The sequence below is a fragment of the Pseudorasbora parva genome, chromosome 4 (genome assembly GCF_024679245.1).
Source record: "Pseudorasbora parva isolate DD20220531a chromosome 4, ASM2467924v1, whole genome shotgun sequence".
Classification (NCBI taxonomy): Eukaryota; Metazoa; Chordata; class Actinopteri; order Cypriniformes; family Gobionidae; genus Pseudorasbora; species Pseudorasbora parva.
Window position 1 is genome coordinate 38,274,805 of NC_090175.1, and position 20,956 is coordinate 38,295,760.

A 20,956-nucleotide genomic window follows, 5' to 3' on the forward strand; every position below is an offset into this window, starting at 1 on the left:
TCCTAACAACAAACGCTTTCTATTTCAATTATTTTCAATTCCCGACTGAGCCCTCTAGCATTTAGAATGAGTTCAAGGGTTTTCTGACACTGTTTCCGATGGTTGCTTTGCTTTAACAACCATTTGATATCAGAAGTTTTGCTGCAGACAACATGGTGCTTGATGTCACGTTCTCTAGCATCAGAGGCTGATACTTCGGCCAAATTGAACTTTCTGCAGGGGTTTTGGGATTCAAACCATTTTACATCAGTCATAGTTGAATTAAAACGATGAGCACAGAAATACATGTCCTTGGAGTTTCTTTGTACAGTCATTGACCTTTTGCTTAGAGCTAGCTCATTCAACCACGTCCTTGGATGGAGGCTGATGCCTTATGGTTCAAAGTCAAGCCTAAGATATAGTCTGTATGCTGCTGTTGACTTTTAGAGCCCTTCACTGGTGTGCCGTGCGTTTTTCTGCAATTAGATGGCCAAAGCTCTCATTGGCACTGTTGACTTCATGGGCAAAGCATGAGTGGCAGAAGACAATTTATTGATGCTGAAGATGCAGAATCAGTCTTGATGAGTAGACAGCTACTTTTGTTGTGACTTGTGTTAAAAAACACTTTGTGGAATTCTCTTTTAAATTCGTCTTTCATAGTGATATATGGTTATCATTATGATAATTCCAATCGTGCGGTCATCATGGATATAGTCATTGAAAAATCCTCCTTGAAATTCTCACAAAGCCATCTTAAAGGTAGCCCATCAAAGACGACCCAGGTGGGACTTGAACCCACAATCCTCAGCTCCGGAGGCTGATGCCTTATCCATTAGGCCACAGGGCTTTGTTTGGCAAAGTTGGCCGTCAATCTGTAGTATCCCTTGAAGTAGTTTTTGAAGCTCAAATATCTGCACTTAAGTATCTCGACAACAGAACACGATCCGTTATACAGGTGAGCTTCACTAAATTTGTGGTACCCACACAAAACGTGGCATACCGGAGAGGCTCGTTGGTCTAGGGGTGTGATTCTCGCTTAGGGTGCGAGAGGTCCCGGGTTCAAATCCCGGACGAGCCCAGTCTTTTCATAGCAAGCTGTCTGCTTTGAGCCCACCCCAAAACTGCTGAGGTTTTGAAATAATTACTTTTGTTCATCTGTACTACAACATAGCCCAGATTCAGTCAAAGGTCAAGAGTTTTTTTTTTCCTTGTACAGACCATACTCAGAGTCGCTGCCTTCCAGGAAATGCGGCTTCCTAACGGCAAGCGTTTTCTATTAAAATTAGTTCCTGCCCAATCTTTTAGAGGGCAACATTCAGTGACTGTACATGTGTACACACGTAGCTGTTTGTGCTCGCAGTCAGGCTCGTTGGTCTAGGGGTATGATTCTCGCTTAGGGTGCGAGAGGTCCCGGGTTCAAATCCCGGACGAGCCCAGCCGTTTCAAAGCAAGCTGGCTACGTTGAGCTTAGATAAAAACTACTGTGGTTTTGAAATAATTACTGTTGTTCATCTGTACTACAACATATCCCAGATTCAGTCAAAGGTCGTGTTTTTTTTTTCCTTGTGCAGGCCATACTCAGAGTCGCTGCCTTCCAGGAAATGCGGCTTCCTAACGACAAGTGTTTTCTATTAAAACTAGTGCCTGCCCAATCTTTTAGAGGGCCACATTAAGTGACTGTACATGTGTACACACGTAGCCATAGGTGATTCTGGTCTGGCTCGTTGGTCTAGGGGTATGATTCTCGCTTCGGGTGCGAGAGGTCCCGGGTTCAAATCCCGGACGAGCCCAGCCGTTTCAAAGCAAGCTAACTTCCTCGGCTTCCTAACAACAAACGCTTTCTATTTCAATTATATTCAATTCCCGACTGAGCCCTCTAGCATTTAGAATGAGTTCAAGGGTTTTCTGACACTGTTTCCGATGGTTGCTTTGCTTTAACAACCATTTGATATCAGAACTTTTGCTGCAGACAACATGGTGCTTGATGTCACGTTCTCTAGCATCAGAGGCTGATACTTCGGCCAAATTGAACTTTCTGCAGGGGTTTTGGGATTCAAACCATTTTACATCAGTCATAGTTGAATTAAAACGATGAGCACAGAAATACATGTCCTTGGAGTTTCTTTGTACAGTCATTGACCTTTTGCTTAGAGCTAGCTCATTCAACCACGTCCTTGGACGGAGGCTGATGCCTTATGGTTCAAAGTCAAGCCTAAGATATAGTCTGTATGCTGCTGTTGACTTTTAGAGCCCTTCACTGGTGTGCCGTGCGTTTTTCTGCAATTAGATGGCCAAAGCTCTCATTGGCACTGTTGACTTCATGGGCAAAGCATGAGTGGCAGAAGACAATTTATTGATGCTGAAGATGCAGAATCAGTCTTGATGAGTAGACAGCTACTTTTGTTGTGACTTGTGTTAAAAAAACACTTTGTGGAATTCTCTTTTAAATTCGTCTTTCATAGTGATATATGGTTATCATTATGATAATTCCAATCGTGCGGTCATCATGGATATAGTCATTGAAAAATCCTCCTTGAAATTCTCACAAAGCCATCTTAAAGGTAGCCCATCAAAGACGACCCAGGTGGGACTTGAACCCACAATCCTCAGCTCCGGAGGCTGATGCCTTATCCATTAGGCCACCGGGCCTTGTTTGGCAAAGTTGGCCGTCAATCTGTAGTATCCCTTGAAGTAGTTTTTGAAGCTCAAATATCTACACTTAAGTATCTCGACAACAGAACACGTTCCGTTATATAGGTGAGCTTCACTAAATTTGTGGTACCCACACAAAACATGGCATACCGGAGAGGCTCGTTGGTCTAGGGGTATGATTCTCGCTTAGGGTGCGAGAGGTCCCGGGTTCAAATCCCGGACGAGCCCAGTCGTTTCATAGCAAGCTGGCTGTGTTAAGCCCACCTCAAAACTGCTGAGGTTTTGAAATAATTACTTTTGTTCATCTGTACTACAACATAGCCCAGATTCAGTCAAAGGTCAAGTGTTTTTTTTTCCTTGTACAGACCATACTCCGAGTCGCTGCCTTCCAGGAAATGCGGCTTCCTAACGGCAAGCGTTTTCTATTAAAATTAGTGCCTGCCCAATCTTTTAGAGGGCAACATTCAGTGACTGTACATGTGTACACACATAGCTATTGGTGCTCACAGTCAGGCTCGTTGGTCTAGGGGTATGATTCTCGCTTAGGGTGCGAGAGGTCCCGGGTTCAAATCCCGGACGAGCCCAGCCGTTTCAAAGCAAGCTGGCTAAGTTGAGCTTAGATAAAAACTACTGTGTTTTTGAAATAATTACTGTTTTTCATCTGTACTACAACATATCCCAGATTCAGTCAAAGGTCGTGTTTTTTTTTTCCTTGTGCAGGCCATACTCAGAGTTTGTGGAATTCTCTTTTAAATTCGTCTTTCATAGTGATATATGGTTATCATTATGATAATTCCAATCGTGTGGTCATCATGGATATAGTCATTGAAAAATCCTCCTTGAAATTCTCACAAAGCCATCTTAAAGGTGACAGTAATCACCTGTTGTTCATCTGTACTACAACATATCCCAGATTCAGTCAAAGGTCGTGTTTTTTTTTTCCTTGTACAGGCCATACTCAGAGTCGCTGCCTTCCAGGAAATGCGGCTTCCTAACGACAAGTGTTTTCTAGCTCCGGAGGCTGATGCCAGCTCCGGAGGCTGATGCCTTATCCATTAGGCCACCGGGCCTTGTTTGGCAAAGTTGGCCGTCAATCTGTAGTATCCCTTGAAGTAGTTTTTGAAGCTCAAATATCTACACTTAAGTATCTCGACAACAGAACACGTTCCGTTATACAGGTGAGCTTCACTAAATTTGTGGTACCCAAACAAAACATGGCATGCCGGAGAGGCTCGTTGGTCTATGGGTATGATTCTCGCTTAGGGTGCGAGAGGTCCCGGATTCAAATCCCGGACGAGCCCATTCGTTTCATAGCAAGCTGGCTGCGTTGAGCCCACCTCAAAACTGCTGAGGTTTTGAAATAATTACTTTTGTTCATCTGTACTACAACATAGCCCAGATTCAGTCAAAGGTCAAGTGTTTTTTTTTTCCTTGTACAGACCATACTCAGAGTCGCTGCCTTCCAGGAAATGCGGCTTCCTAACGGCAAGCGTTTTCTATTAAAATTAGTGCCTGCCCAATCTTTTAGAGGGCAACATTCAGTGACTGTACATGTGTACACACGTAGCTGTTGTTGTTCGCAGTCAGGCTCGTTGGTCTAGGGGTATGATTCTCGCTTAGGGTGCGAGAGGTCCCGGGTTCAAATCCCGGACGAGCCCAGCCGTTTAAAAGCAAGCTGGCTACGTTGAGCTTAGATAAAAACTACTGTGGTTTTGAAATAATTACTGTTGTTCATCTGTACTACAACATATCCCAGATTCAGTCAAAGGTCGTGTTTTTTTTTTCCTTGTACAGGCCATACTCAGAGTCGCTGCCTTCCAGGAAATGCGGCTTCCTAACGACAAGTGTTTTCTATTAAAACTAGTGCCTGCCCAATCTTTTAGAGGGCCACATTAAGTGACTGTACATGTGTACACACGTAGCCATAGGTGATTCTGGTCTGGCTCGTTGGTCTAGGGGTATGATTCTCGCTTCGGGTGCGAGAGGTCCCGTGTTCAAATCCCGGACGAGCCCAGCCGTTTCAAAGCAAGCTAACTTCCTCGGCTTCCTAACAACAAACGCTTTCTATTTCAATTATATTCAATTCCCGACTGAGCCCTCTAGCATTTAGAATGAGTTCAAGGGTTTTCTGACACTGTTTCCGATGGTTGCTTTGCTTTAACAACCATTTGATATCAGAAGTTTTGCTGCAGACAACATGGTGCTTGATGTCACGTTCTCTAGCATCAGAGGCTGATACTTCGGCCAAATTGAACTTTCTGCAGGGGTTTTGGGATTCAAACCATTTTACATCAGTCATAGTTGAATTAAAACGATGAGCACAGAAATACATGTCCTTGGAGTTTCTTTGTACAGTCATTGACCTTTTGCTTAGAGCTAGCTCATTCAACCACGTCCTTGGACGGAGGCTGATGCCTTATGGTTCAAAGTCAAGCCTAAGATATAGTCTGTATGCTGCTGTTGACTTTTAGAGCCCTTCACTGGTGTGCCGTGCGTTTTTCTGCAATTAGATGGCCAAAGCTCTCATTGGCACTGTTGACTTCATGGGCAAAGCATGAGTGGCAGAAGACAATTTATTGATGCTGAAGATGCAGAATCAGTCTTGATGAGTTGACAGCTACTTTTGTTGTGACTTGTGTTAAAAAAACACTTTGTGGAATTCTCTTTTAAATTCGTCTTTCATAGTGATATATGGTTATCATTATGATAATTCCAATCGTGCGGTCATCATGGATATAGTCATTGAAAAATCCTCCTTGATATTCTCACAAAGCCATCTTAAAGGTAGCCCATCAAAGACGACCCAGGTGGGACTTGAACCCACAATCCTCAGCTCCGGAGGCTGATGCCTTATCCATTAGGCCACCGGGCCTTGTTTGGCAAAGTTGGCCGTCAATCTGTAGTATCCCTTGAAGTAGTTTTTGAAGCTCAAATATCTACACTTAAGTATCTCGACAACAGAACACGTTCCGTTATACAGGTGAGCTTCACTCAATTTGTGGTACCAACACAAAACATGGCATACCGGAGAGGCTCGTTGGTCTAGGGGTATGATTCTCGCTTAGGGTGCAAGAGACCCCGGGCTCAAATCCCGGACGAGCCCAGTCGTTTCATAGCAAGCTGGCTGCGTTGAGCACAACTCAAAACTGCTGAGGTTTTGAAATAATTACTTTTGTTCATCTGTACTACAACATAGCCCAGATTCAGTCAAAGGTCAAGTGTTTTTTTTCCTTGTACAGACCATACTCCGAGTTGCTGCCTTCCAGGAAATGCGGCTTCCTAACGGCAAGCGTTTTCTATTAAAATTAGTGCCTGCCCAATCTTTTAGAGGGCAACATTCAGTGACTGTACATGTGTACACACGTAGCTGTTGGTATTCGCAGTCAGGCTCGTTGGTCTAGGGGTATGATTCTCGCTTAGGGTGCGAGAGGTCCCGGGTTCAAATCCCGGACGAGCCCAGCCGCTTCAAAGCAAGCTGGCTACCTTGAGCTTAGATAAAAACTACTGTGGTTTTGAAATAATTACTGTTGTTCATCTGTACTACAACATATCCCAGATTCAGTCAAAAGTCGTGTTTTTTTTTTCCTTGTGCAGGCCATACTCAGAGTTTGTGGAATTCTCTTTTAAATTCGTCTTTCATAGTGATATATGGTTATCATTATGATAATTCCAATCGTGCGGTCATCATGGATATAGTCATTGAAAAATCCTCCTTGAAATTCTCACAAAGCCATCTTAAAGGTGACAGTAATCACCTGTTGTTCATCTGTACTACAACATATCCCAGATTCAGTCAAAGGTCGTGTTTTTTTTTTCCTTGTACAGGCCATACTCAGAGTCGCTGCCTTCCAGGAAATGCGGCTTCCTAACGACAAGTGTTTTCTATTAAAACTAGTGCATGCCCAATCTTTTAGAGGGCCACATTCAGTGACTGTACATGTGTACACACGTAGCTGTTGGTGTTCGCAGTCAGGCTCGTTGGTCTAGGGGTATGATTCTCGCTTAGGGTGCGAGAGGTCCTGGGTTCAAATCCCGGACGAGCCCAGCCGTTTCAAAGCAAGCTGGCTATGTTGAGCTTAGATAAAAACTACTGTGGTTTTGAAATAATTACTGTTGTTCATCTGTACTACAACATATCCCAGATTCAGTCAAAGGTCGTGTTTTTTTTTTCTTGTGCAGGCCATACTCAGAGTCGCTGCCTTCCAGGAAATGTGGCTTCCTAACGACAAGTGTTTTCTATTAAAACTAGTGCCTGCCCAATCTTTTAGAGGGCCACATTAAGTGACTGTACATGTGTACACACGTAGCCATAGGTGATTCTGGTCTGGCTCGTTGGTCTAGGGGTATGATTCTCGCTTCGGGTGCGAGAGGTCCCGGGTTCAAATCCCGGACGAGCCCAGTCGTTTCATAGCAAGCTGGCTGCGTTGAGCCCACCTCAAAACTGCTGAGGTTTTGAAATAATTACTTTTGTTCATCTGTACTACAACATAGCCCAGATTCAGTCAAAGGTCAAGTGTTTTTTTTTCCTTGCACAGACCATACTCAGAGTCGTTGCCTTCCAGGAAATGCGGCTTCCTAACGGCAAGCGTTTTCTATTAAAATTAGTGCCTGCCCAATCTTTTAGAGGGCAACATTCAGTGACTGTACATGTGTACACACATAGCTGTTGGTTTTTGCAGTCAGGCTCGTTGGTCTAGGGGTATGATTCTCGCTTAGGGTGCGAGAGGTCCCGGGTTCAAATCCCGGACGAGCCCAGTCGTTTCATAGCAAGCTGGCTGCGTTGAGCCCACCTCAAAACTTCTGAGGTTTTGAAATAATTACTTTTGTTCATCTGTACTACAACATATCCCAGATTCAGTCAAAGGTCGTGTTTTTTTTCCCTTGTACAGGCCATACTCAGAGTCGCTGCCTTCCAGGAAATGCGGCTTCCTAACGACAAGTGTTTTCTATTAAAACTAGTGCCTGCCCAATCTTTTAGAGGGCCACATTAAGTGACTGTACATGTCTACACACGTAGCCATAGGTGATTCTGGTCTGGCTCGTTGGTCTAGGGGTATGATTCTCGCTTCGGGTGCGAGAGGTCCCGGGTTCAAATCCCGGACGAGCCCAGCCGTTTCAAAGCAAGCTAACTTCCTCGGCTTCCTAACAACAAACGCTTTCTATTTCAATTATATTCAATTCCCGACTGAGCCCTCTAGCATTTAGAATGAGTTCAAGGGTTTTCTGACACTGTTTCCGATGGTTGCTTTGCTTTAACAACCATTTGATATCAGAACTTTTGCTGCAGACAACATGGTGCTTGATGTCACGTTCTCTAGCATCAGAGGCTGATACTTCGGCCAAATTGAACTTTCTGCAGGGGTTTTGGGATTCAAACCATTTTACATCAGTCATAGTTGAATTAAAACGATGAGCACAGAAATACATGTCCTTGGAGTTTCTTTGTACAGTCATTGACCTTTTGCTTAGAGCTAGCTCATTCAACCACGTCCTTGGACGGAGGCTGATGCCTTATGGTTCAAAGTCAAGCCTAAGATATAGTCTGTATGCTGCTGTTGGCTTTTAGAGCCCTTCACTGGTGTGCCGTGCGTTTTTCTGCAATTAGATGGCCAAAGCTCTCATTGGCACTGTTGACTTCATGGGCAAAGCATGAGTGGCAGAAGACAATTTATTGATGCTGAAGATGCAGAATCAGTCTTGATGAGTAGACAGCTACTTTTGTTGTGACTTGTGTTAAAAAAACACTTTGTGGAATTCTCTTTTAAATTCGTCTTTCATAGTGATATATGGTTATCATTATGATAATTCCAATCGTGCGGTCATCATGGATATAGTCATTGAAAAATCCTCCTTGAAATTCTCACAAATCCATCTTAAAGGTAGCCCATCAAAGACGACCCAGGTGGGACTTGAACCCACAATCCTCAGCTCCGGAGGCTGATGCCTTATCCATTAGGCCACCGGGCCTTGTTTGGCAAATTCGCCGTCAATCTGTAGTATCCCTTGAAGTAGTTTTTGAAGCTCAAATATCTACACTTAAGTATCTCGACAACAGAACACGTTCCGTTATACAGGTGAGCTTCACTAAATTTGTGGTACCCACACAAAACATGGCATACCGGAGAGGCTCGTTGGTCTAGGGGTATGATTCTCGCTTAGGGTGCGAGAGGTCCCGGGTTCAAATCCCGGACGAGCCCAGTCGTTTCATAGCAAGCTGGCTGCGTTGAGCCCACCTCAAAACTGCTGAGGTTTTGAAATAATTACTTTTGTTCATCTGTACTACAACATAGCCCAGATTCAGTCAAAGGTCAAGTGTTTTTTTTTCCTTGTACAGACCATACTCAGAGTCGCTGCCTTCCAGGAAATGCGGCTTCCTAACGGCAAGCGTTTTCTATTAAAATTAGTGCCTGCCCAATCTTTTAGAGGGCAACATTCAGTGACTGTACATGTGTACACACATAGCTGTTGGTTTTTGCAGTCAGGCTCGTTGGTCTAGGGGTATGATTCTCGCTTAGGGTGCGAGAGGTCCCGGGTTCAAATCCCGGACGAGCCCAGTCGTTTCATAGCAAGCTGGCTGCGTTGAGCCCACCTCAAAACTTCTGAGGTTTTGAAATAATTACTTTTGTTCATCTGTACTACAACATATCCCAGATTCAGTCAAAGGTCGTGTTTTTTTTCCCTTGTACAGGCCATACTCAGAGTCGCTGCCTTCCAGGAAATGCGGCTTCCTAACGACAAGTGTTTTCTATTAAAACTAGTGCCTGCCCAATCTTTTAGATGGCCACATTAAGTGACTGTACATGTGTACACACGTAGCCATAGGTGATTCTGGTCTGGCTCGTTGGTCTAGGGGTATGATTCTCGCTTCGGGTGCGAGAGGTCCCGGGTTCAAATCCCGGACGAGCCCAGCCGTTTCAAAGCAAGCTACCTTCCTCGGCTTCCTAACAACAAACGCTTTCTATTTCAATTATATTCAATTCCCGACTGAGCCCTCTAGCATTTAGAATGAGTTCAAGGGTTTTCTGACACTGTTTCCGATGGTTGCTTTGCTTTAACAACCATTTGATATCAGAACTTTTGCTGCAGACAACATGGTGCTTGATGTCACGTTCTCTAGCATCAGAGGCTGATACTTCGGCCAAATTGAACTTTCTGCAGGGGTTTTGGGATTCAAACCATTTTACATCAGTCATAGTTGAATTAAAACGATGAGCACAGAAATACATGTCCTTGGAGTTTCTTTGTACAGTCATTGACCTTTTGCTTAGAGCTAGCTCATTCAACCACGTCCTTGGACGGAGGCTGATGCCTTATGGTTCAAAGTCAAGCCTAAGATATAGTCTGTATGCTGCTGTTGACTTTTAGAGCCCTTCACTGGTGTGCCGTGCGTTTTTCTGCAATTAGATGGCCAAAGCTCTCATTGGCACTGTTGACTTCATGGGCAAAGCATGAGTGGCAGAAGACAATTTATTGATGCTGAAGATGCAGAATCAGTCTTGATGAGTAGACAATTACTTTTGTTGTGACTTGTGTTAAAAAAACACTTTGTGGAATTCTCTTTTAAATTCGTCTTTCATAGTGATATATGGTTATCATTATGATAATTCTAATCGTGCGGTCATCATGGATATAGTCATTGAAAAATCCTCCTTGAAATTCTCACAAAGCCATCTTAAAAGTAGCCCATCAAAGACGACCCAGGTGGGACTTGAACCCACAATCCTCAGCTCCGGAGGCTGATGCCTTATCCATTAGGCCACCGGGCTTTTGTTTGGCAAAGTTCGCCGTCAATCTGTAGTATCCCTTGAAGTAGTTTTTGAAGCTCAAATATCTACACTTAAGTATCTCGACAACAGAACACGATCCGTTATACAGGTGAGCTTCACTAAATTTGTGGTACCCACACAAAACATGCCATACCTGAGAGGCTCGTTGGTCTAGGGGTATGATTCTCGCTTAGGGTGCGAGAGGTCCCGGGTTCAAATCCCGGACGAGCCCAGTCGTTTCATAGCAAGCTGGCTGCGTTGAGCACAACTCAAAACTGCTGAGGTTTTGAAATAATTACTTTTGTTCATCTGTACTACAACATAGCCCAGATTCAGTCAAAGGTCAAGTGTTTTTTTTTTCCTTGTACAGACCATACTCAGAGTCGCTGCCTTCCAGGAAATGCGGCTTCCTAACGGCAAGCGTTTTCTATTAAAATTAGTGCCTGCCCAATCTTTTAGAGGGCAACATTCAGTGACTGTACATGTGTACACACGTAGCTGTTGGTGTTCGCAGTCAGGCTCGTTGGTCTAGGGGTATGATTCTCGCTTAGGGTGCGAGAGGTCCCGGGTTCAAATCCCGGACGAGCCCAGCCGTTTCAAAGCAAGCTGGCTACGTTGAGCTTAGATAAAAACTACTGTGGTTTTGAAATAATTACTGTTGTTCATCTGTACTACAACATATCCCAGATTCAGTCAAAGGTCAAGTGTTTTTTTTTCCTTGTACAGACCATACTCAGAGTCGCTGCCTTCCAGGAAATGCGGCTTCCTAACGGCAAGCGTTTTCTATTAAAATTAGTGCCTGCCCAATCTTTTAGAGGGCAACATTCAGTGACTGTACATGTGTACACACATAGCTGTTGGTTTTTGCAGTCAGGCTCGTTGGTCTAGGGGTATGATTCTCGCTTAGGGTGCGAGAGGTCCCCGGTTCAAATCCCGGACGAGCCCAGTCGTTTCATAGCAAGCTGGCTGCGTTGAGCCCACCTCAAAACTTCTGAGGTTTTGAAATAATTAATTTTGTTCATCTGTACTACAACATATCCCAGATTCAGTCAAAGGTCGTGTTTTTTTTCCCTTGTACAGGCCATACTCAGAGTCGCTGCCTTCCAGGAAATGCGGCTTCCTAACGACAAGTGTTTTCTATTAAAACTAGTGCCTGCCCAATCTTTTAGAGGGCCACATTAAGTGACTGTACATGTCTACACACGTAGCCATAGGTGATTCTGGTCTGGCTCGTTGGTCTAGGGGTATGATTCTCGCTTCGGTTGCGAGAGGTCCCGGGTTCAAATCCCGGACGAGCCCAGCCGTTTCAAAGCAAGCTGGCTACATTGAGCTTAGATAAAAACTAAGCTCTAATCCCGGGCGAGCCCAGTCGTTTCATAGCAAGCTGGCTGCGTTGAGCCCACCTCAAAACTGCTGAGGTTTTGAAATAATTACTTTTGTTCATCTGTACTACAACATAGCCCAGATTCAGTCAAAGGTCAAGTGTTTTTTTTTCCTTGTACAGACCATACTCAGAGTCGCTGCCTTCCAGGAAATGCGGCTTCCTAACGGCAAGCGTTTTCTATTAAAATTAGTGCCTGCCCAATCTTTTAGAGGGCAACATTCAGTGACTGTACATGTGTACACACATAGCTGTTGGTTTTTGCAGTCAGGCTCGTTGGTCTAGGGGTATGATTCTCGCTTAGTGTGCGAGAGGTCCCGGGTTCAAATCCCGGACGAGCCCAGCCGTTTTAAAGCAAGCTGGCTACGTTGAGCTTAGATAAAAACTACTGTGGTTTTGAAATAATTACTGTTGTTCATCTGTACTACAACATATCCAAGATTCAGTGAAAGGTCGTGTTTTTTTTTTCCTTGTACAGGCCATACTCAGAGTCGCTGCCTTCCAGGAAATGCGGCTTCCTAAAGACAAGTGTTTTCTATTAAAACTAGTGCCTGCCCAATCTTTTAGAGGGCCACATTAAGTGACTGTACATGTGTACACACGTAGACATAGGTGATTCTGGTCAGGCTCGTTGGTCTAGGGGTATGATTCTCGCTTCGGGTGCGAGAGGTCCCGGGTTCAAATCCCGGACGAGCCCAGCCGTTTCAAAGCAAGCTAACTTCCTCGGCTTCCTAACAACAAACGCTTTCTATTTCAATTATATTCAATTCCCGACTGAGCCCTCTAGCATTTAGAATGAGTTCAAGGGTTTTCTGACACTGTTTCCGATGGTTGCTTTGCTTTAACAACCATTTGATATCAGAACTTTTGCTGCACACAACATGGTGCTTGATGTCACGTTCTGTAGCATCAGAGGCTGATACTTCGGCCAAATTGAACTTTCTGCAGGGGTTTTGGGATTCAAACCATTTTACATCAGTCATAGTTGAATTAAAACAATGAGCACAGAAATACATGTCCTTGGAGTTTCTTTGTACAGTCATTGACCTTTTGCTTAGAGCTAGCTCATTCAACCACGTCCTTGGACGGAGGCTGATGCCTTATGGTTCAAAGTCAAGCCTAAGATATAGTCTGTATGCTGCTGTTGGCTTTTAGAGCCCTTCACTGGTGTGCCGTGCGTTTTTCTGCAATTAGATGGCCAAAGCACTCATTGGCACTGTTGACTTCATGGGCAAAGCATGAGTGGCAGAAGACAATTTATTGATGCTGAAGATGCAGAATCAGTCTTGATGAGTAGACAGCTATTTTTGTTGTGACTTGAGTTAAAAAAACACTTTGTGGAATTCTCTTTTAAATTCGTCTTTCATAGTGATATATGGTTATCATTATGATAATTCCAATCGTGCGGTCATCATGGATATAGTCATTGAAAAATCCTCCTTGAAATTCTCACAAAGCCATCTTAAAGGTAGCCCATCAAAGATGACCCAGGTGGGAATTGAACCCACAATCCTCAGCTCCAGAGGCTGATGCCTTATCCATTAGGCCACCGGGCGTTGTTTGGCAAAGTTGGCCGTCAATCTGTAGTATCCCTTGAAGAAGTTTTTGAAGCTCAAATATCTACACTTAAGTATCTCGACAACAGAACACGTTCCGTTATACAGGTGAGCTTCACTAAATTTGTGGTACCCACACAAAACATGCAGTACCGGAGAGGCTCTTTGGTCTAGGGGTATGATTTTGCTTAGGGTGCGAGAGGTCCCGGGTTCAAATCCCGGACGAGCCCAGTCGTTTCATAGCAAGCTGGCTGCGTTGAGCCCACCTCAAAACTGCTGAGGTTTTGAAATAATTACTTTTGTTCATCTGTACTACAACATAGCCCAGATTCAGTCAAAGGTCAAGTGTTTTTTTTTTCCTTGTACAGACCATACTCAGAGTCGCTGCCTTCCAGGAAATGCGGCTTCCTAACGGCAAGCGTTTTCTATTAAAACTAGTGCCTGCCCAATCTTTTAGAGGGCAACATTCAGTGACTGTACATGTGTACACACATAGCTGTTGGTTTTTGCAGTCAGGCTCGTTGGTCTAGGGGTATGATTCTCGCTTAGGGTGCGAGAGGTCCCGGGTTCAAATCCCGGACGAGCCCAGTCGTTTCATAGCAAGCTGGCTGCGTTGAGCCCACCTCAAAACTTCTGAGGTTTTGAAATAATTACTTTTGTTCATCTGTACTACAACATATCCCAGATTCAGTCAAAGGTCGTGTTTTTTTTCCCTTGTACAGGCCATACTCAGAGTCGCTGCCTTCCAGGAAATGCGGCTTCCTAACGACAAGTGTTTTCTATTAAAACTAGTGCCTGCCCAATCTTTTAGAGGGCCACATTAAGTGACTGTACATGTGTACACACGTAGCCATAGGTGATTCTGGTCTGGCTCGTTGGTCTAGGGGTATGATTCTCGCTTCGGGTGCGAGAGGTCCCGGGTTCAAATCCCGGACGAGCCCAGCCGTTTCAAAGCAAGCTAACTTCCTCGGCTTCCTAACAACAAACGCTTTCTATTTCAATTATATTCAATTCCCGACTGAGCCCTCTAGCATTTAGAATGAGTTCAAGGGTTTTCTGACACTGTTTCCGATGGTTGCTTTGCTTTAACAACCATTTGATATCAGAACTTTTGCTGCAGACAACATGGTGCTTGATGTCACGTTCTCTAGCATCAGAGGCTGATACTTCGGCCAAATTGAACTTTCTGCAGGGGTTTTGGGATTCAAACCATTTTACATCAGTCATAGTTGAATTAAAACGATGAGCACAGAAATACATGTCCTTGGAGTTTCTTTGTACAGTCATTGACCTTTTGCTTAGAGCTAGCTCATTCAACCACGTCCTTGGACGGAGGCTGATGCCTTATGGTTCAAAGTCAAGCCTAAGATATAGTCTGTATGCTGCTGTTGACTTTTAGAGCCCTTCACTGGTGTGCCGTGCGTTTTTCTGCAATTAGATGGCCAAAGCTCTCATTGGCACTGTTGACTTCATGGGCAAAGCATGAGTGGCAGAAGACAATTTATTGATGCTGAAGATGCAGAATCAGTCTTGATGAGTAGACAATTACTTTTGTTGTGACTTGTGTTAAAAAAACACTTTGTGGAATTCTCTTTTAAATTCGTCTTTCATAGTGATATATGGTTATCATTATGATAATTCTAATCGTGCGGTCATCATGGATATAGTCATTGAAAAATCCTCCTTGAAATTCTCACAAAGCCATCTTAAAAGTAGCCCATCAAAGACGACCCAGGTGGGACTTGAACCCACAATCCTCAGCTCCGGAGGCTGATGCCTTATCCATTAGGCCACCGGGCTTTTGTTTGGCAAAGTTCGCCGTCAATCTGTAGTATCCCTTGAAGTAGTTTTTGAAGCTCAAATATCTACACTTAAGTATCTCGACAACAGAACACGATCCGTTATACAGGTGAGCTTCACTAAATTTGTGGTACCCACACAAAACATGCCATACCTGAGAGGCTCGTTGGTCTAGGGGTATGATTCTCGCTTAGGGTGCGAGAGGTCCCGGGTTCAAATCCCGGACGAGCCCAGTCGTTTCATAGCAAGCTGGCTGCGTTGAGCACAACTCAAAACTGCTGAGGTTTTGAAATAATTACTTTTGTTCATCTGTACTACAACATAGCCCAGATTCAGTCAAAGGTCAAGTGTTTTTTTTTTCCTTGTACAGACCATACTCAGAGTCGCTGCCTTCCAGGAAATGCGGCTTCCTAACGGCAAGCGTTTTCTATTAAAATTAGTGCCTGCCCAATCTTTTAGAGGGCAACATTCAGTGACTGTACATGTGTACACACGTAGCTGTTGGTGTTCGCAGTCAGGCTCGTTGGTCTAGGGGTATGATTCTCGCTTAGGGTGCGAGAGGTCCCGGGTTCAAATCCCGGACGAGCCCAGCCGTTTCAAAGCAAGCTGGCTACGTTGAGCTTAGATAAAAACTACTGTGGTTTTGAAATAATTACTGTTGTTCATCTGTACTACAACATATCCCAGATTCAGTCAAAGGTCAAGTGTTTTTTTTTCCTTGTACAGACCATACTCAGAGTCGCTGCCTTCCAGGAAATGCGGCTTCCTAACGGCAAGCGTTTTCTATTAAAATTAGTGCCTGCCCAATCTTTTAGAGGGCAACATTCAGTGACTGTACATGTGTACACACATAGCTGTTGGTTTTTGCAGTCAGGCTCGTTGGTCTAGGGGTATGATTCTCGCTTAGGGTGCGAGAGGTCCCCGGTTCAAATCCCGGACGAGCCCAGTCGTTTCATAGCAAGCTGGCTGCGTTGAGCCCACCTCAAAACTTCTGAGGTTTTGAAATAATTAATTTTGTTCATCTGTACTACAACATATCCCAGATTCAGTCAAAGGTCGTGTTTTTTTTCCCTTGTACAGGCCATACTCAGAGTCGCTGCCTTCCAGGAAATGCGGCTTCCTAACGACAAGTGTTTTCTATTAAAACTAGTGCCTGCCCAATCTTTTAGAGGGCCACATTAAGTGACTGTACATGTCTACACACGTAGCCATAGGTGATTCTGGTCTGGCTCGTTGGTCTAGGGGTATGATTCTCGCTTCGGTTGCGAGAGGTCCCGGGTTCAAATCCCGGACGAGCCCAGCCGTTTCAAAGCAAGCTGGCTACATTGAGCTTAGATAAAAACTAAGCTCTAATCCCGGGCGAGCCCAGTCGTTTCATAGCAAGCTGGCTGCGTTGAGCCCACCTCAAAACTGCTGAGGTTTTGAAATAATTACTTTTGTTCATCTGTACTACAACATAGCCCAGATTCAGTCAAAGGTCAAGTGTTTTTTTTTCCTTGTACAGACCATACTCAGAGTCGCTGCCTTCCAGGAAATGCGGCTTCCTAACGGCAAGCGTTTTCTATTAAAATTAGTGCCTGCCCAATCTTTTAGAGGGCAACATTCAGTGACTGTACATGTGTACACACATAGCTGTTGGTTTTTGCAGTCAGGCTCGTTGGTCTAGGGGTATGATTCTCGCTTAGTGTGCGAGAGGTCCCGGGTTCAAATCCCGGACGAGCCCAGCCGTTTTAAAGCAAGCTGGCTACGTTGAGCTTAGATAAAAACTACTGTGGTTTTGAAATAATTACTGTTGTTCATCTGTACTACAACATATCCAAGATTCAGTGAAAGGTCGTGTTTTTTTTTTCCTTGTACAGGCCATACTCAGAGTCGCTGCCTTCCAGGAAATGCGGCTTCCTAAAGACAAGTGTTTTCTATTAAAACTAGTGCCTGCCCAATCTTTTAGAGGGCCACATTAAGTGACTGTACATGTGTACACACGTAGACATAGGTGATTCTGGTCAGGCTCGTTGGTCTAGGGGTATGATTCTCGCTTCGGGTGCGAGAGGTCCCGGGTTCAAATCCCGGACGAGCCCAGCCGTTTCAAAGCAAGCTAACTTCCTCGGCTTCCTAACAACAAACGCTTTCTATTTCAATTATATTCAATTCCCGACTGAGCCCTCTAGCATTTAGAATGAGTTCAAGGGTTTTCTGACACTGTTTCCGATGGTTGCTTTGCTTTAACAACCATTTGATATCAGAACTTTTGCTGCACACAACATGGTGCTTGATGTCACGTTCTGTAGCATCAGAGGCTGATACTTCGGCCAAATTGAACTTTCTGCAGGGGTTTTGGGATTCAAACCATTTTACATCAGTCATAGTTGAATTAAAACAATGAGCACAGAAATACATGTCCTTGGAGTTTCTTTGTACAGTCATTGACCTTTTGCTTAGAGCTAGCTCATTCAACCACGTCCTTGGACGGAGGCTGATGCCTTATGGTTCAAAGTCAAGCCTAAGATATAGTCTGTATGCTGCTGTTGGCTTTTAGAGCCCTTCACTGGTGTGCCGTGCGTTTTTCTGCAATTAGATGGCCAAAGCACTCATTGGCACTGTTGACTTCATGGGCAAAGCATGAGTGGCAGAAGACAATTTATTGATGCTGAAGATGCAGAATCAGTCTTGATGAGTAGACAGCTATTTTTGTTGTGACTTGAGTTAAAAAAACACTTTGTGGAATTCTCTTTTAAATTCGTCTTTCATAGTGATATATGGTTATCATTATGATAATTCCAATCGTGCGGTCATCATGGATATAGTCATTGAAAAATCCTCCTTGAAATTCTCACAAAGCCATCTTAAAGGTAGCCCATCAAAGATGACCCAAGTGGGAATTGAACCCACAATCCTCAGCTCCAGAGGCTGATGCCTTATCCATTAGGCCACCGGGCGTTGTTTGGCAAAGTTGGCCGTCAATCTGTAGTATCCCTTGAAGTAGTTTTTGAAGCTCAAATATCTACACTTAAGTATCTCGACAACAGAACACGTTCCGTTATACAGGTGAGCTTCACTAAATTTGTGGTACCCACACAAAACATGCAGTACCGGAGAGGCTCTTTGGTCTAGGGGTATGATTTTGCTTAGGGTGCGAGAGGTCCCGGGTTCAAATCCCGGACGAGCCCAGTCGTTTCATAGCAAGCTGGCTGCGTTGAGCCCACCTCAAAACTGCTGAGGTTTTGAAATAATTACTTTTGTTCATCTGTACTACAACATAGCCCAGATTCAGTCAAAGGTCAAGAGGTTTTTTTTTCCTTGTACAGACCATACTCAGAGTCGCTGCCTTCCAGGAAATGCGGCTTCCTAACGGCAAGCGTTTTCTATTAAAATTAGTGCCTGCCCAATCTTTTAGAGGGCAACATTCAGTGACTGTACATGTGTACACACGTAGCTGTTGGTGCTCGCAGTCAGGCTCGTTGGTCTAGGGGTATGATTCTCGCTTAGGGTGCGAGAGGTCCCGGGTTCAAATCCCGGACGAGCCCAGCCGTTTCAAAGCAAGCTGGCTACGTTGAGCTTAGATAAAAACTACTGTGGTTTTGAAATAATTACTGTTGTTCATCTGTACTACAACATATCCCAGATTCAGTCAAAGGTCGTGTTTTTTTTTTCCTTGTGCAGGCCATACTCAGAGTCGCTGCCTTCCAGGAAATGCGGCTTGCTAACGACAAGTGTTTTCTATTAAAACTAGTGCCTGCCCAATCTTTTAGAGGGCCACATTAAGTGACTGTAAATGTGTACACACGTAGCCATAGGTGATTCTGGTCTGGCTCGTTGGTCTAGGGGTATGATTCTCGCTTCGGATGTGAGAGGTCCCGGGTTCAAATCCCGGACGAGCCCAGCCGTTTCAAAGCAAGCTAGCTTCCTAACAACAAACGCTTTCTATTTCAATTATATTCAATTCCCGACTGAGCCCTCTAGCATTTAGAATGAGTTCAAGGGTTTTCTGACACTGTTTCCGATGGTTGCTTTGCTTTAACAACCATTTGATATCAGAACTTTTGCTGCAGACAACATGGTGCTTGATGTCACGTTCTCTAGCATCAGAGGCTGATACTTCGGCCAAATTGAACTTTCTGCAGGGGTTTTGGGATTCAAACCATTTTACATCAGTCATAGTTGAATTAAAACGATGAGCACAGAAATACATGTCCTTGGAGTTTCTTTGTACAGTCATTGACCTTTTGCTTAGAGCTAGCTCATTCAACCACGTCCTTGGACGGAGGCTGATGCCTTATGGTTCAAAGTCAAGCCTAAGATATAGTCTGTATGCTGCTGTTGACTTTTAGAGCCCTTCACTGGTGTGCCGTGCGTTTTTCTGCAATTAGATGGCCAAAGCTCTCATTGGCACTGTTGATTTCATGGGCAAAGCATGAGTGGCAGAAGACAATTTATTGATGCTGAAGATGCAGAATCAGTCTTGATGAGTAGACAGCTACTTTTGTTGTGACTTGTGTTAAAAAAACACTTTGAGGAATTCTCTTTTAAATTCGTCTTTCATAGTGATATATGGTTATCATTATGATAATTCTAATCGTGCGGTCATCATGGATATAGTCATTGAAAAATCCTCCTTGAAATTCTCACAAAGCCATCTTAAAAGTAGCCCATCAAAGACGACCCAGGTGGAACTTGAACCCACAATCCTCAGCTCCGGAGGCTGATGCCTTATCCATTAGGCCACCGGGTTTTGTTTGGCAAAGTTGGCCGTCAATCTGTAGTATCCCTTGAAGTAGTTTTTGAAGCTCAAATATCTGCACTTAAGTATCTCGACAACAGAACACGATCCGTTTTACAGGTGAGCTTCACTAAATTTGTGGTACCCACACAAAACATGCCATACCGGAGAGGCTCGTTGGTCTAGGGGTATGATTCTCGCTTAGGGTGCGAGAGGTCCAGGGTTCAAATCCCGGACGAGCCCAGTCTTTTCATAGCAAGCTGTCTGCTTTGAGCCCACCCCAAAACTGCTGAGGTTTTGAAATAATTACTTTTGTTCATCTGTACTACAACATAGCCCAGATTCAGTCAAAGGTCAAGTGTTTTTTTTTTCCTTGTACAGACCATACTCAGAGTCGCTGCCTTCCAGGAAATGCGGCTTCCTAACGGCAAGTGTTTTCTATTAAAATTAGTGCCTGCCCAATCTTTTAGAGGGCAACATTCAGTGACTGTACATGTGTACACACGTAGCTGTTGGTGTTCGCAGTCAGGCTCGTTGGTCTAGGGGTATGATTCTCGCTTAGGGTGCGAGAGGTCCCGGGTTAAAATCCTGGACGAGCCCAGCCGTTTCAAAGCAAGCTGGCTACGTTGAGCTTTGATAAAAACTACTGTGGTTTTGAAATAAATACTGTTGTTCATCTGTACTACAACATATCCCGGATTCAGTCAAAGGTCGTGTTTTTTTTTTCCTTGTGCAGGCCATACTCAGAGTCGCTGCCTTCCAGGAAATGCGGCTTCCTAACGACAAGTGTTTTCTATTAAAACTAGTGCCTGCCCAATCTTTTAGAGGGCCACATTAAGTGACTGTACACGTGTACACACGTAGCCATAGGTGATTTTGGTCTAGGGGTATGATTCTCGCTTCGGGTGCGAGAGGTCCCGGGTTCAAATCCCGGACGAGCCCAGCTGTTTCAAAGCAAGCTAACTTCCTCGGCTTCCTAACAACAAACGCTTTCTATTTCAATTATATTCAATTCCCGACTGAGCCCTCTAGCATTTAGAATGAGTTCAAGGGTTTTCTGACACTGTTTCCGATGGTTGCTTTGCTTTAACAACCATTTGATATC

At 44.3% G+C, this 20,956-nt stretch overlaps 40 non-coding genes across 40 annotated transcripts; 33 read left to right on the forward strand and 7 right to left on the reverse strand.

Moving 5' to 3' along the window:
- Nucleotides 1-753: 753 nt before the first annotated feature.
- trnar-ccg (transfer RNA arginine (anticodon CCG)) lies at nt 754-826 on the reverse strand. The gene has a single exon. It is a non-coding gene; the product is annotated as a tRNA-Arg (tRNA).
- Nucleotides 827-985: 159 nt separating this feature from the next.
- trnap-agg (transfer RNA proline (anticodon AGG)) lies at nt 986-1,057 on the forward strand. Its single transcript has one exon. It is a non-coding gene; the product is annotated as a tRNA-Pro (tRNA).
- Nucleotides 1,058-1,342: 285 nt separating this feature from the next.
- On the forward strand, nt 1,343-1,414 carry trnap-agg (transfer RNA proline (anticodon AGG)). The gene has a single exon. It is a non-coding gene; the product is annotated as a tRNA-Pro (tRNA).
- Nucleotides 1,415-1,697: 283 nt separating this feature from the next.
- On the forward strand, nt 1,698-1,769 carry trnap-cgg (transfer RNA proline (anticodon CGG)). Its single transcript has one exon. It is a non-coding gene; the product is annotated as a tRNA-Pro (tRNA).
- Nucleotides 1,770-2,555: 786 nt separating this feature from the next.
- On the reverse strand, nt 2,556-2,628 carry trnar-ccg (transfer RNA arginine (anticodon CCG)). The gene has a single exon. It is a non-coding gene; the product is annotated as a tRNA-Arg (tRNA).
- A 159-nt stretch (nt 2,629-2,787) lies between these two features.
- trnap-agg (transfer RNA proline (anticodon AGG)) lies at nt 2,788-2,859 on the forward strand. Its single transcript has one exon. It is a non-coding gene; the product is annotated as a tRNA-Pro (tRNA).
- Nucleotides 2,860-3,143: 284 nt separating this feature from the next.
- Nucleotides 3,144-3,215, forward strand: trnap-agg (transfer RNA proline (anticodon AGG)). Its single transcript has one exon. It is a non-coding gene; the product is annotated as a tRNA-Pro (tRNA).
- Nucleotides 3,216-4,217: 1,002 nt separating this feature from the next.
- trnap-agg (transfer RNA proline (anticodon AGG)) lies at nt 4,218-4,289 on the forward strand. Its single transcript has one exon. It is a non-coding gene; the product is annotated as a tRNA-Pro (tRNA).
- A 283-nt stretch (nt 4,290-4,572) lies between these two features.
- trnap-cgg (transfer RNA proline (anticodon CGG)) lies at nt 4,573-4,644 on the forward strand. The gene has a single exon. It is a non-coding gene; the product is annotated as a tRNA-Pro (tRNA).
- Nucleotides 4,645-5,430: 786 nt separating this feature from the next.
- trnar-ccg (transfer RNA arginine (anticodon CCG)) lies at nt 5,431-5,503 on the reverse strand. Its single transcript has one exon. It is a non-coding gene; the product is annotated as a tRNA-Arg (tRNA).
- Nucleotides 5,504-6,017: 514 nt separating this feature from the next.
- On the forward strand, nt 6,018-6,089 carry trnap-agg (transfer RNA proline (anticodon AGG)). Its single transcript has one exon. It is a non-coding gene; the product is annotated as a tRNA-Pro (tRNA).
- A 514-nt stretch (nt 6,090-6,603) lies between these two features.
- trnap-agg (transfer RNA proline (anticodon AGG)) lies at nt 6,604-6,675 on the forward strand. Its single transcript has one exon. It is a non-coding gene; the product is annotated as a tRNA-Pro (tRNA).
- A 282-nt stretch (nt 6,676-6,957) lies between these two features.
- trnap-cgg (transfer RNA proline (anticodon CGG)) lies at nt 6,958-7,029 on the forward strand. The gene has a single exon. It is a non-coding gene; the product is annotated as a tRNA-Pro (tRNA).
- Nucleotides 7,030-7,313: 284 nt separating this feature from the next.
- trnap-agg (transfer RNA proline (anticodon AGG)) lies at nt 7,314-7,385 on the forward strand. Its single transcript has one exon. It is a non-coding gene; the product is annotated as a tRNA-Pro (tRNA).
- Nucleotides 7,386-7,667: 282 nt separating this feature from the next.
- trnap-cgg (transfer RNA proline (anticodon CGG)) lies at nt 7,668-7,739 on the forward strand. Its single transcript has one exon. It is a non-coding gene; the product is annotated as a tRNA-Pro (tRNA).
- Nucleotides 7,740-8,525: 786 nt separating this feature from the next.
- trnar-ccg (transfer RNA arginine (anticodon CCG)) lies at nt 8,526-8,598 on the reverse strand. The gene has a single exon. It is a non-coding gene; the product is annotated as a tRNA-Arg (tRNA).
- A 158-nt stretch (nt 8,599-8,756) lies between these two features.
- On the forward strand, nt 8,757-8,828 carry trnap-agg (transfer RNA proline (anticodon AGG)). The gene has a single exon. It is a non-coding gene; the product is annotated as a tRNA-Pro (tRNA).
- Nucleotides 8,829-9,112: 284 nt separating this feature from the next.
- On the forward strand, nt 9,113-9,184 carry trnap-agg (transfer RNA proline (anticodon AGG)). Its single transcript has one exon. It is a non-coding gene; the product is annotated as a tRNA-Pro (tRNA).
- Nucleotides 9,185-9,466: 282 nt separating this feature from the next.
- Nucleotides 9,467-9,538, forward strand: trnap-cgg (transfer RNA proline (anticodon CGG)). Its single transcript has one exon. It is a non-coding gene; the product is annotated as a tRNA-Pro (tRNA).
- A 786-nt stretch (nt 9,539-10,324) lies between these two features.
- Nucleotides 10,325-10,397, reverse strand: trnar-ccg (transfer RNA arginine (anticodon CCG)). The gene has a single exon. It is a non-coding gene; the product is annotated as a tRNA-Arg (tRNA).
- A 160-nt stretch (nt 10,398-10,557) lies between these two features.
- On the forward strand, nt 10,558-10,629 carry trnap-agg (transfer RNA proline (anticodon AGG)). The gene has a single exon. It is a non-coding gene; the product is annotated as a tRNA-Pro (tRNA).
- A 285-nt stretch (nt 10,630-10,914) lies between these two features.
- Nucleotides 10,915-10,986, forward strand: trnap-agg (transfer RNA proline (anticodon AGG)). Its single transcript has one exon. It is a non-coding gene; the product is annotated as a tRNA-Pro (tRNA).
- A 284-nt stretch (nt 10,987-11,270) lies between these two features.
- Nucleotides 11,271-11,342, forward strand: trnap-agg (transfer RNA proline (anticodon AGG)). Its single transcript has one exon. It is a non-coding gene; the product is annotated as a tRNA-Pro (tRNA).
- Nucleotides 11,343-11,624: 282 nt separating this feature from the next.
- trnap-cgg (transfer RNA proline (anticodon CGG)) lies at nt 11,625-11,696 on the forward strand. The gene has a single exon. It is a non-coding gene; the product is annotated as a tRNA-Pro (tRNA).
- A 352-nt stretch (nt 11,697-12,048) lies between these two features.
- Nucleotides 12,049-12,120, forward strand: trnat-agu (transfer RNA threonine (anticodon AGU)). Its single transcript has one exon. It is a non-coding gene; the product is annotated as a tRNA-Thr (tRNA).
- A 283-nt stretch (nt 12,121-12,403) lies between these two features.
- Nucleotides 12,404-12,475, forward strand: trnap-cgg (transfer RNA proline (anticodon CGG)). Its single transcript has one exon. It is a non-coding gene; the product is annotated as a tRNA-Pro (tRNA).
- Nucleotides 12,476-13,849: 1,374 nt separating this feature from the next.
- On the forward strand, nt 13,850-13,921 carry trnap-agg (transfer RNA proline (anticodon AGG)). The gene has a single exon. It is a non-coding gene; the product is annotated as a tRNA-Pro (tRNA).
- Nucleotides 13,922-14,203: 282 nt separating this feature from the next.
- Nucleotides 14,204-14,275, forward strand: trnap-cgg (transfer RNA proline (anticodon CGG)). Its single transcript has one exon. It is a non-coding gene; the product is annotated as a tRNA-Pro (tRNA).
- A 786-nt stretch (nt 14,276-15,061) lies between these two features.
- On the reverse strand, nt 15,062-15,134 carry trnar-ccg (transfer RNA arginine (anticodon CCG)). Its single transcript has one exon. It is a non-coding gene; the product is annotated as a tRNA-Arg (tRNA).
- A 160-nt stretch (nt 15,135-15,294) lies between these two features.
- trnap-agg (transfer RNA proline (anticodon AGG)) lies at nt 15,295-15,366 on the forward strand. The gene has a single exon. It is a non-coding gene; the product is annotated as a tRNA-Pro (tRNA).
- Nucleotides 15,367-15,651: 285 nt separating this feature from the next.
- trnap-agg (transfer RNA proline (anticodon AGG)) lies at nt 15,652-15,723 on the forward strand. The gene has a single exon. It is a non-coding gene; the product is annotated as a tRNA-Pro (tRNA).
- A 284-nt stretch (nt 15,724-16,007) lies between these two features.
- Nucleotides 16,008-16,079, forward strand: trnap-agg (transfer RNA proline (anticodon AGG)). The gene has a single exon. It is a non-coding gene; the product is annotated as a tRNA-Pro (tRNA).
- Nucleotides 16,080-16,361: 282 nt separating this feature from the next.
- Nucleotides 16,362-16,433, forward strand: trnap-cgg (transfer RNA proline (anticodon CGG)). Its single transcript has one exon. It is a non-coding gene; the product is annotated as a tRNA-Pro (tRNA).
- A 352-nt stretch (nt 16,434-16,785) lies between these two features.
- On the forward strand, nt 16,786-16,857 carry trnat-agu (transfer RNA threonine (anticodon AGU)). Its single transcript has one exon. It is a non-coding gene; the product is annotated as a tRNA-Thr (tRNA).
- A 283-nt stretch (nt 16,858-17,140) lies between these two features.
- trnap-cgg (transfer RNA proline (anticodon CGG)) lies at nt 17,141-17,212 on the forward strand. The gene has a single exon. It is a non-coding gene; the product is annotated as a tRNA-Pro (tRNA).
- Nucleotides 17,213-18,586: 1,374 nt separating this feature from the next.
- trnap-agg (transfer RNA proline (anticodon AGG)) lies at nt 18,587-18,658 on the forward strand. The gene has a single exon. It is a non-coding gene; the product is annotated as a tRNA-Pro (tRNA).
- A 283-nt stretch (nt 18,659-18,941) lies between these two features.
- On the forward strand, nt 18,942-19,013 carry trnap-cgg (transfer RNA proline (anticodon CGG)). Its single transcript has one exon. It is a non-coding gene; the product is annotated as a tRNA-Pro (tRNA).
- Nucleotides 19,014-19,790: 777 nt separating this feature from the next.
- On the reverse strand, nt 19,791-19,863 carry trnar-ccg (transfer RNA arginine (anticodon CCG)). The gene has a single exon. It is a non-coding gene; the product is annotated as a tRNA-Arg (tRNA).
- Nucleotides 19,864-20,022: 159 nt separating this feature from the next.
- Nucleotides 20,023-20,094, forward strand: trnap-agg (transfer RNA proline (anticodon AGG)). Its single transcript has one exon. It is a non-coding gene; the product is annotated as a tRNA-Pro (tRNA).
- Nucleotides 20,095-20,379: 285 nt separating this feature from the next.
- On the forward strand, nt 20,380-20,451 carry trnap-agg (transfer RNA proline (anticodon AGG)). Its single transcript has one exon. It is a non-coding gene; the product is annotated as a tRNA-Pro (tRNA).
- Nucleotides 20,452-20,956: the final 505 nt, after the last annotated feature.